This window comes from Bubalus bubalis, chromosome 6, assembly GCF_019923935.1.
Source record: "Bubalus bubalis isolate 160015118507 breed Murrah chromosome 6, NDDB_SH_1, whole genome shotgun sequence".
Lineage (NCBI taxonomy): Eukaryota > Metazoa > Chordata > Mammalia > Artiodactyla > Bovidae > Bubalus > Bubalus bubalis.
In genome coordinates this window covers 66,014,181-66,026,876 of record NC_059162.1, presented here as the reverse complement: position 1 = coordinate 66,026,876, position 12,696 = coordinate 66,014,181, and positions in this window count along the sequence as shown.

Below are 12,696 nucleotides of genomic sequence, written 5' to 3'. Positions count from 1 at the left end.
GTTTTAGCCACATGTGTAACCTTAGAACTTAGAAGAGTGCCTGGTTTATAGTAAGTGTCCAGTAGATAATATTTAAAAAAAAGAATGAAATATTTAGCAAAGGGATAGAAGGTTAAGAAGTTGAACTCTAGTATTGTAAGAATAGAAAGAATTATGCTCAGGGGAACAAAATATTAAAAGGATAAACTATTTTTGAAATTTAATTAATTAATTCTATTGAAGCATAGTTGATTTACAACGTGTTGGTTTCAGATATATAGCAAAGTGAGTTGGTTATATATATATATATATATATATATATATATATTATTTTTCAGATTATTTTCCATGATAGGTTATTACAAGATATTACATATCTGTGCTATACAATGGAGAAGGCAATGGCACCCCACTCCAGTACTCTTGCCTGGAAAATCCCATGGACGGAGAGCCTGGTAGGCTGCAGTCCATGGGGCCATGAAGAGTTGGACACGACTGAGCAACTTCACTTTCACTTTTCACTTTCCTGCATTGGAGAAGGAAATGGCAACCCCCTCCACTGTTCTTGCCTGGAGAATCCCAGGGACAGGGGAGCCTGGTGGGCTGCCGTCTATGGGGTCGCACAGAGTCGGACACGACTGAAGTGACTTAGCAGTAGCAGTAGCAGTGCTATACAATGGGTCCTTGTTTTTTGTATGCATGTATGTCTGTGTTTAGTTGCTAAGTCAAGTCTGACTCTTATGACCCCATGGACTGTAGCCCACCAGGCTCCTCTATCCCTGTGATTTCCCAGGCAAGAATACTAGAGTGGGTTGCCATTTCCTTCTCTTGGTAATCTTCCTGACCCAGGAATCGAGCCTACACCTCCTGCTTGACAGGTGGATTCTTTACCACTGAGATACCTAGGAAGCCCATTAGTAGTGTGTATCTATTAATACCAAACTCCTTTTTCTTCCCCCCAGTTTTATTTATTTATTTACTTTACAATATTGTATTGGTTTTGCCATACATTGACATGAATCAGCCATGAGTGTACATGAGTTCCCCATCCTGAACCCCCATCCCACTTCCCTCCCCATACCATCCCTCTGGGTCATCCCAGTGCACCAGCCCTGAGCACCCTGTATCATGCATCAAACCTGGACTGGTGATTCATTTCACATGTGATAATTTACATGTTTCAATGCCGTTCTCCCATATCATCCTGCCCTCATCCTCTCCCGCAGAGTCCAAAAGACTGTTCTATACATCTGTGCCTCTTTTGCTGTCTTGCATATAGGGTCATCATTACCATCTTTCTAAATTCCATATATATGCATTAGTATACTGTATTGGTGTTTTTCTTTCTGACTTACTTCACTCTGTATAATAGGCTCCAGTTTCATCCACCTCATTAGAACTGATTCAAATGTATTCTTTTTAATGGCTGAGTAATATTTCTATTGTGTATATGTACCACAGCTTTCTTATCCCTTTGTCTGCTGATAGACATCTTGGTTGCTTCCATGTCCTGGCTATTATAAACAGTGCTGCGATGAACATTGGGGTACACGTGTCTCTTTCCCTTCTGGTTTCCTCAGTGTGTATGCCCAGCAGTGGGATTTCTGGGTCATATGGCAGTTCTATTTCCAGTTTTTTAAGGAATTTCCACACTGTTTTCCATAGTGGCTGTACTAGTTTGCATTCCCACCAACAGTGTAAGAGGGCTCCCTTTTCTCCACACTCTCTCCAGCATTTATTGCTTGTAGACTTTTGGATTGCAGCCATTCTGACTGGCGTGAAATGGTACCTTGTTGTTTTGATTTGCATTTCTCTGATAATGAGTGATGTTGAGCATCTTTTCATGTGTTTGTTAGCCATCTATACGTCTTCTTTGGAGAAATATCTGTTTAGTTCTTTAGCCCACTTTTTGATTGGGTCATTTATTTTTCTGGAATTGAGCTGCAGGAGTTGTTTGTATATTTTTGAGATTAATTCTTTGTCAGTTGCTTTTTTTGCTATTATTTTCTCCCATTCTGAAGGCTGTCTTTTCACCTTGCTTATAGTTTTCTTTGTTGTGCAGAAGCTTTTAATTTTAATTAGGTCCCATTTGTTTATTTTTGCTTTTATTTCCAATATTCTGGGAGGTGGGTCATAGAGGATCCTGCTGTGATTTATGTCGGAGAGTGTTTTGCCTATGTTTTCCTTTAGGAGTTTTAGTTTCTGATCTTACATTTAGATCTTTAATCCATTTTGAGTTTATTTTTGTGTATGATTAATACCAAACTCCTAATATTTCCCTCCCTTCCAGCCTTTCCCTTTGGTAACCATAAGTTTTTTTATGTCTGTGACTCTATTTTTATTCTGTAAATAAGTTCATTTGTATTATTTTTAGATTCCTCAAATAAGTGATATCATATGATAGTGTCTTTCTCTGTCTGACTTCACTTAGTATGATATAATCTAGGTCCATCATGTTGTTGCAAATGGCATTATTTCATTTTTTATGGCTGAGTAATATTCCATTGTGAATATGTACCACATCTTTATCCATTCATCTGTTCATGTCCATGTCTGGCTATTTTAAATAGTGCTGCAATGAACACTGGGGTGCATGTATGTTTTTGAATTAGAGTTTTTATCTTTTCCACGTATATGCCCATGAGTGAGTGGAATCACTGAGTTGTATAATAACTCCATTTCTAGTTTTTTAAGGAACATCCCTACAGTTTTCCAGAGTGGCTGCACCAATTTATATTCCCACCTACAGTGTAGGAAGTGTCCCTTTTCTCAACATCCCCTCCAAGCATTTATTGTTTGTAGATTTTTTCATGATGGCCATTCTGTCTGTTATGAGGTAATACCAAATTGAAGTTTTGATTTGCATTTCTCTAATAATTAGTGATGTTAAGCATGAGCTGTATAAGTTTGTTTGTACATTTTGGAAATTAATATAAAGGGATAAATTATTAATGTAGGAGTAGAAATAATTTTATAGACTGAAATCTTCAAATTAAATGTACAAATTTTAATATTATTAGTATTTGATCATGGCATCCAGTCCCATCACTTCATGGGAAGTAGATGGGGAAACAGTGGAAACAGTGTCAGACTTTATTTTTCTGGGCTTCAAAATCACTGCAGATGGTGACTGCAGCCATGAAATTAAAAGACGCTTACTCCTTGGAAGGAAAGTTATGACCAACGTAGATAGCATATTCAAAAGCAGAGACATTGCCAACAAAGGTTCGTCTAGTCAAGGCTATGGTTTTTCCTGTGGTCATGTATGGATGTGAGAGTTGGACTGTGAAGAAGGCTGAGCACCGAAGAATTGATGCTTTTGAACAGTGGTGTTGGAGAAGACTCTTGAGAGTCCCTTGGACTGCAAGGAGATCCAACCAGTCCATTCTGAAGGAGATCAGCCCTGGGATTTCTTTGGAAGGAATGATGCTAAAGCTGAAACTCCAGTACTTTGGCCACCTCATGTGAAGAGTTGACTCATTGGAAAAGACTCTGAGGCTGGGAGGGATTGGGGGCAAGAGGAGAAGGGGACGACAGAAGATGAGATGGCTGGATGGCATCACTGACTCAATGGATGTGAGTCTGAGTGAACTCTGGGAGTTGGTGATGAACAGGGAGGCCTGGCGTGCTGTGATTCATGGGGTCGCAAAGAATCGGACACGACTGAGCGACTGATCTGATCTGATCTGATCTGACGTTATCGAGCTATTTGTGATTGCCTTCCACTCTTCCTTAGTAGCATATTGGACACCCTCTGACCTGGGGGGCTCATCTTCCATTATCATAACTCTTTGCCTTTTAATACTGCTCATGGGTTCTCACGACAAGAATACTGCAGTGGGTTGCCATTTCCTTATTCAGTGGACCATGTTTTGTCAGAACCCTTCACTATGATCTGTCTGTCTTGTGTGGCCCTGTATGGCATGGCTCATAGCTTCATTGAGTTAAGCAGGCCCCTTCACTGGAATCTGTCATTGCTTCCACTTTTACCCTTAGGAAGCAGATTTTATTTTCTTGGGCTCCCAAATCACTGAGGGTGGTGACTACAGCATGAAATTAAAAGACACTTGCTTCTTGGAAAAATAAAAAGCTATGACTTAAAAAGCAGACATCAGTTTGCTGGTAAAGGTCTGTATAGTCAAACTATGGTTTTTCCAGTAGTCATATACGGATATGAGTGTTGGATCATAAAGAAGGCTGAACACCAAGAACTGATGCTTTCAAACTGTGGTTTTGGAGAAGACTCTTGAGAGTCCCTTGACCTGAACGGAGATCAAACCAGTCAATCCTCAAGGGAATCAGTCCTGAATATTCATTGGAAGGACTGATGCTGAAGCTGAAGCTCCAATACTTTGGCCCCCTGATGTGAAAACCCAACTCCTTAGAGAAGACCTTGATGCTGTGAAAGAAAGACTGAAGACAAAGGAGTAGAGGGTGGCAGAGGATAAGATGGTTCGATAGCATCACTGACTGAATGGACATTAATATGAGCAAACTCCAGGAGATGGCGAAGGACTGGGAAGCCTGGCGTGTTGCAGTCCACGGGGTCGCAAAGAGTTGGACATGACTTAGAGACTGAAAAACAACAACTGTTATAAAGAGGCAGTCTTTCCAAACAATCAAGGATAGTTTGCTTAATTCTACGTTCTTCAGAAGAAAAGTAAAAAAGGATCATACCACGATGTCAAATGTTACATTTTAATGTCTCATTTAAAAAATGTGTGCTTTTGTATGATACGGCAGTTGAAGAGAATGGAGGGGCAAAAGGATACGTAAAAATATTTTAATTTGCTCCCTTGATCACATCTTATTTCAGGGAACTAGCTATCAAAAATGGCTGTTTGTCAATTTAGTCTAGTGTCTCTTTGGTTTTTAGCATTATCAGTGAAAATAATGTGCTACACTGTTATTTCTTCATTTAATTATTGTTTATCTTTGTTTACGCTCCATAAACTTTACCAAAGGTGTCACTTTTCCTCAGAGATCAAATTCTTTTTTAAAAGTTATTCATTTTTAATTGAAAGATAATTGCTTTACAATATTGTGTTGGTTTCTGCTCTATATCAGCATGAATCAGTCATAGGTACATGTATGTCCCTTCCATGTTAAACCTTCCCACCGCCCAACCTATCCCATCCCATCCCTCTAGGTTGTCACAGAGCTCCAGATTTGAGCTCCCTGTGTCGTATAGTAATTTTCCATTGGCTATCTAACTTTACATGTGTTAATGTATATGTTCCAACGCTACTCTCTCAATTTGTCCCACCCTCTCCTTCCCCTACTGTGTCCATATGTCTCTTCTTTATATCTGAGTCTCTGTTGCTGCTCTGCAAATAGATTAACCAGTACCATCTTTTTAGGTTTCATATATATGCATTAATATACAATAACCTTTTCTCTTTCTGACTCACTTCACTCTTTATAATAGGCTCTAGGTTGATCCACCTTATTAGAACTGAGTCAAAGGTGAGATCAGATTCTTTAAACATTAAGCATACATAGCTTTTTCCACTAATAACATGTGGAACAAAGAAAATAAAAAGACTGAAAAAGTAGAATAAGGGATAAACAAGAAAATCTTCCCAGGTTTCTATCTTTAGGTTACTAGGGAAAGCATGGAACTTCCTTATTTTGTAATTAAAACCAAAAATTTGCTAGCTTTAATATTTTAATACTTTGGGGGCATAAGTTTGGGGAATAAGGAGAAGCTTTAAGTAAATTCAAAGAAAAAATTGCCTATTTATAGGAAAAAGGCTTTAAAAATTATTAAACACTTAGATCATTTATAAAATGCTTCTGTGGACATCAAATGGTTCTACAAAACAAAATTTTGATTATTTGTATATAAATAAATCAGAAACATATGAACTAAATTTCACATAAAATACACATGACTTCAAAAAAATTTTAATGTAAAAAAATTCTTGGCAACATTTATTTTGGGTTTGGTAAGACACAAAATGTGTTTTGGCTTTGGTAAAATCACAGATATTTGAAAAATATCTTGAAGTAATCACCAAACCCAAAGTGTTCCTAAGTTAGCCTATTGTTTAAAAACTTTTTACTGTGATGATGCCTGATGATTGATCATGTATCTCTTTTACTAAAGAAAAAAGATTCAAATATAAGAACTTTAAGGAAGTTCAAATTTTCCTTTCCCGGTGAATTGCTAGAATTTGAAAGCCCAATAATTTAACAGGCATGCTATTTATTAAAAAAAAAAAATCTGCAGCAGCACTATTATTGCAGTTGAGCTATAACATTCAAGAATAAGCTTCTTCCATTCATACCTCATATTTCCTCTTAACATTTGAAGAGAACTTGAAGGTCACCTCATCTGTCTTGGATCATTCCTGATTCCTGCTCATTTTCCTCCTTGTCTTCTGCTCCTCTTGCTCTTCTTTGGTATTTCATTGTTTTCCTTGGGTATATCTCAGTAATCATATCCTTGGTTCCATGTTGGCAATTGCAAAGTAGGCAAATGTCAATCTTAGTCCCCTTCCATCCAGCAAATTTATTGCTCTTCTATAATCCTTAGCATCTCTCCAGATGTTCAGTGTTGTGTAGCTGTGCACAACCTGCACTCTCTTACTTAAATCCCCCACTGTGGAGTTCCCAAATCATCCTCTCATCAAAGTGTACCTTATGGACGGTGTTGGAAATATATTGCATTATTTAATTACAGTTTCTCAGATTACTTTGGTAATGAGATGGTTGGATGGCATCACTGATTCAATGGACATGGACTTTGGTGAACTCCAGGAGATAGTGAGGAACAGGGAGGCCTGGTGGGCTACAGTCCCTGGAGTCTCATAGTTGGACATGACTTAGTGATTGAACAACAAAAACAACATTACTTTGTTGAAGAAAAATGGCATTAGACTTTAGTTGGAGAGTTTCTAATAAATCTCTCTTATGACTGTTGGTACAAGCAGCAGAATTCCATTTGAGCTAGGATAAAGCAGAAAGAGGATATATGCATAACTAACGGTGCCTACAGATTGCATAGTAGTTACAACTGGAACCAGGGGATGTAGTGCTATCAGGCCTTTCCTGTGTCTGTCATTAACTACTCTTTGGATGAGTTTGTATCATTTTTCTCTCCTACAGACAGGTTTTTACTTCTTTGGGCTACAGGGAAGAACATCGCTCATATAGCTTCTGAATTTACTTGTAACAATTTCAACCACCAAAAGACAGACTAAATTTTTCTTTTGTTCCAAATTCTAAACTCTAGAGGCAGAACTTTTTTTGATCAGCTTGTTTAAGGTACTTACTCTCACGCTAGTCAATTTTAGGGTATGGGAATCATATGCATAACTGTGACTCCCGGGAGCTATTCTTTTTACCATGCAGATGAGGCTAGGTGGATGTGAGGAATCATGGTGCTTGGAAAAATCATGGTGCTGGGGAAAAATCCTGAAGATACACACTGTAAAGTTTGCTCACATTTAAGTATTAATATTCTTAATAAAGAAAATTAGGGTATATCTTATTTATATATTATTTACTTGAAACAATGGATTTCTAATATAGATTTTATTAGGCATTACAAGCTGGTAGAGTCAAATAAAGAAAAAAGGGGATATATAATACTGCTCTTCATGTCATACATGAAGATAATGACAGTCCATGTAAAAACTCTTTTGTTAAAAACTTGTTCAGGTTTTAATTTTCCTTGTTGGAGGAAAGATTCATAAATGCTCTGATATTCTCATTAAAGGTAGGACATTATCCATTCAGTTCCTTGTATAAATCTTTAATGAATACCTCAGACAATGTGCTAGGTAAGAACCCGGATGTAATTAAGATAGTATTTACTCTGAAGTTGCCCATAGTTTATTAGGAAGTCTAAAGCTCAATATTCAGAAAATTAAGATCATGGCATCCGGTCCCATCACTTCATGGCAAATAGATGGGGAAACAGTGGAAACATTGGCAAACTTTATTTTTGGGGGCTCCAAAATCACTGCAGATGGTTATTGCAGCCATGAAATTAAAAGACGCTTACTCCTTGGAAGGAAAGTTATGACCAACCTAGATAGCATATTAAAAAGCAGAGACATTACTTTGCCAACAAAGGTCCGTCTAGTCAAGGCTATGGTTTTTCCAGTGGTCATGTATGGATGTGAGAGTTGGACTGTGAATAAAGCTGAGCACTGAAGAATTGATGCTTTTGAACTGTGGTGTTGGAGAAACTCTTGAGAGTCCCTTGGACTGCAAGGAGATCCAACCAGTCCATCCTAGAGGAGACCAGTCCTGGGTGTTCATTGGAAGGACTGATGCTAAAGCTGAAACTCCAATACTTTGGCCACCTCATGCGAAGAGTTGACTCATTGGAAAAGACCCTGATGCTGGGAAGGATTGGGGACAGGAGGAGAAGGGGACAACAGAGGATGAGATGGCTGGATGGCATCACCGACTGGATGGACATGAGTTTGAGTGAACTCCGGGAGTTGGTGATGGACAGGGAGGCCTGGCGTGCTGCGATTCATGGGGTTGCAGAGAGTCGGACATGACTGAGTGACTGAACTGAACTGAATATTAAAAATATCACACTGTATCATGCCAAGTACAATAATAGAAGTCTGTATCAGGGACAGTTCAGTTCAGTTCATTTGCTCAGTCGTGTCTGAATCTTTGCAACCCCATGGACTGCAGCCTCCTGGAGTTTACTCAAACTCATGTCCATTGAGTCAGTGATGCCATCCAACTATCTAATCCTCTGTCATCCACTTCTCCTCCCACCCTCAATCTTTTCCAGCATCAGGGTCTCTTCAAATGAGTCAGTTCTTTGAATCAGGTGGTGAAAGTATTGGACTTTTAGCTTCAGCATCAGTCCTACCAATGAATATTCAACGTTGATTTCCTTTAGAATTGACTGGTTGGATCTCCTTGCAGACCAAGGGACTCTCTAAGAGTCTTCTCCAATACCACAGTTCAAAAGCATCAATTCTGTGGCCTTCAGCTTTCTTTATAGTCCCACTCTCACATCCATACATGACTACTGGAGAAACCATAGCCTTAACTAGATGGACCTTTGTTGGCAAAGTAAAGTCTCTGCTTATAAATATGCTGTTTATGTTGGTCATAACTTTTCTACCAAGGAGCAAGCATCTTTTAATTTCATGGCTGCAGTCACTATCTGCAGAGATTTTGGAGCCCCCAAAATAAAGTCTCTCACTGTTTCCAATGTTTCCCCATCTATTTTCCATGAAGTGACGGGACCAGATAACAAGATCTTAGTTTTCTGAATGTTGAGTTTTAAGCCAACTTTTTCACTCTCCTCTTTCACTTTCATCAAGAGGCTCTTTAGCTCTTCTTCACTTTCTGCCATAAGGGTGTGTCATCTGCATATCTGAGGTTATTGATATTTCTTCCAGCAATATTGATTCCAGCTTGTGCTTCATCCAGCCCAGGGTTTCTCATGATATACTCTGCATGTAAGTTAAATAAGCAGGATGACAATATACAGCCTTGAAGTACTCCTTTCCCGATTTGGAACCAGTCTGTTGTTCCATGTCCAGTTCTAACTGGACAGAAATCTGTATGCAGGTCAGTTACTTCCTGACCTGCATACAAATTTCTCAAGAGGCAGGTCAGGTGGTCTGGTATTCCCATCTCTTTCAGAATTTTCCACACTTTGTTGTGATCCACACAGCTAAGGGCTTTGGCATAGTCAGTAAAGCAGAAGTAGATGTTTTTCTGGAACTCTCTTGCTTTTTCAATGATCCAATGAATGTTGGCAATTTGATCTCTGGTTCCTCTGCTTTTTCTAAATCCAGCTTGAACATCTGGAAGTTCACGGTTCATGTATTGTTGAAGCCTGGCTTGGAAAATTTTGAGCATTATTTTACTAGTGTGTGAGATGAGTGCAGTTGTGTGGTAGTTTGAGCATTCTTTGCCATTGTCTTTCTTTGGGATTGGAATGAAAACTGACCTTTTCCAGTCCTGTGGACACTGCTGAGTTTTCCAAATTTGCTGGCATATTGAGTGTAGCACTTTCATAGCATTGTCTTTTAGAAATTGAAGTAACTCAACTGGAATTCCATTACCTCCACTAGCTTTGTTCATAGCGATGCTTCCTAAGGTCCACTTGACTTCGAAGTCCAGGATGTCTGGCTCTAAGTGAGTGATCACACCATCGTAATTATCTGGGTCATGATCTTTTTTTGTATAGTTCTTCTGTGTATTCTTGCCACCTCTTCTTAATATCTTCTGCTTCTGTTAGGTTCAAACAATTTCTGTCCTTTATTGAGCCCATCTTTGCATGAAATGTTCCCTTGGTATCTCTAATTTTCTTGAAGAGATCTCTAGTCTTTCCCATTCTATTGTTTTCCTCTATTTCTTTGCACTGATCCCCGAGGAAGGCTTTCTTATCTCTCTTTGCTATTCCTTGGAACTCTGCATTCAAATGGGTATAGCTTTCCTTTTCTCCTTTGCCTTTTGCTTCTCTTCTTTTCACAGCTATTTGTAAGGCCTCCTCAGACAACCATTTTGCATTTTTGCATTCATTTTGCTTGGGAATGGTCTTGATCCTTGCCTCCTGTATAATGTCACAAACCTCCGTCCATAGTTCTTCAGGCATTCTGTGTATCACATCTAATCCCTTGAATCTATTTGTCACTTCCACTGTATAATTGTAAGGGATTTGATTTAGGTCATACGTGAATGTTTAGTAACTTTCCCTGCTGCTGCTGCTGCTGCTAAGTTGCGTCAGTCGTGTCCGACTCTGTGCGACCCCATAGACAGCAGCCCACCAGGCTCCCCCATCCCTGGGATTCTCCAAGCAAGAGTACTGGAGTGGGTTGCCATTTCCTTCTCCAATGCATGAAAGTGAAAATTGAAAGTGAAGTCACTCAGTCGTGTCTGACTCTTAGCAACCCCATGGACTGCAGCCTACCAGGCTCCTTCATCCATGGGATTTTCCAGGGCAGGCAAGAGTACTGGAGTGGGGTGCCATTGCCTTCTCCAAGTGGTTTTCCCTACTTTCTTCAATTTAAGTCTGTATTTGGCAATAAGGAGTTCATGATCTGAGCCACAGTCAGCTCCCCATCTTGTTTTTGCTGACTGTACAGAGCTTCTCCATCTTTGGCTGCAAAGAATATAATCAATCTGATTTGGTATTGACCATCTGGTGATGTCCATGTGTGGAGTCTTCTCTTGTGTTGTTGGAAGAGGGTGTTTGCTATGACCAATTCGCTTTCTTGGCAACACTCTATTAGCCTTTGCCTGCTTCATTCTGAACTTCAAGGCCAAATTTGCCTGTTACACCAGGTATTTCTTCACTTCCTACTTTTGAATTCCAGTCCCCTAGAATGTAAAAAACATCTTTTTGAGTGTTTGTTTTAGAAGGTCTTGTAGGTCTTCATAGAACCATTCAACTTCAGCTTCTTCAGCATTACTGGTTGGGGCGTAGACTTGGATTACTGTGAATTTAATGGTTTGCCTCGGAAACAAACAGAGATCATTCTGTCATTTTTGAGATTGCATCCAAGTACTGCATTTCAGACTCTTTTGTTGACCATCATGGCTACTCCATTTCTTCTAAGTGATTCTGTCCGTGTACCAGCGACAATAGTGTATAAAGGATGGAAAAATACAATGATTTTCTGTGGATCAGGGGAAGCCACAGAGAATGGAAAAGAGTTCTGCCAGGAAACTGAGAAGAAAAGGCACTTTAAAGCAAAAGAAATATGAACATAGGCATAAATTTCTGAGACAATAAAGTCTGTGAAGAGACCCCAGACAAGATCCTGACTCTAAAGAGATGGAAGTAGCTTATGAGTATTCATTCTCATTCTTTTTTGTTGTTGTTCCTTAAAAAAAAATTAACTTCTGGACATGTGTACTAGTTTGGTAAGTTTGTCATAACAAAATACCACAGACTGGGTGGCTTAAATAATGAAAATTTATTTCCTCACAGTTCTGGAGGCTAGAAGTCCAAGATCAAGGTATAAACAGGTTTGGTTTTTCTTGAGACTTGTTTCCTCAGCATGAAGACAGCTATCTTCTCACAGTGCCCTGGTGTGGTCTTTCCTTTGTGCATCTGTGATGTCTGTTTGTGTCTTAATCTTGTTTTCTTATAAGGATGCCTGTCATATTGGATTAGGGTCCACCCTCATGGCTTTGTTTTAATTTAATTAGCTTTTTAAAGGCGCTACTTTCCAATACCATGGTAGTCTGAAGTACTGAGTTTAGGCTTTAAGCATATATATTTTGGGGGATATAATTCAGCCATAACAGCACTATTTATGAAGAATTATAGAGATAATTTGAACCTCTGGATAATGTTGTCTTCCTTCAGAGTGAATTTACTTTCACTTCAGGGAAGCAGTTGGAACAGGGGCAGATCTCTTTAATTCAGTCAAGGGTTGAGCTGAGTAGGAGCTGCTCTTGACCGGTAAGTAGTTCCACTTCATTTCCACTTCTAAGGTACATGCTTCCAGGGACCCACTTGAAAGCTTTGTTTTCCAAAACCCCTCCTTCTTAATGGGTCCTGGGTTTCCATTTTTGTCCCTTCTGACCTTTAGCTGCAGGTTTTGAATCAGTAAATGACTCATGAGGAATAGTAAGAACAGATTTCAGACTAATTCCTCTGTGTTTTCCTTCTCTTGAACTTCCACTACTGGTAACTTACTGATACCCTCAAGTAGATTTTTAAAAAATAATAAGGAGTCATATGGAAACATACACATTACCATATGTAAGATAGAT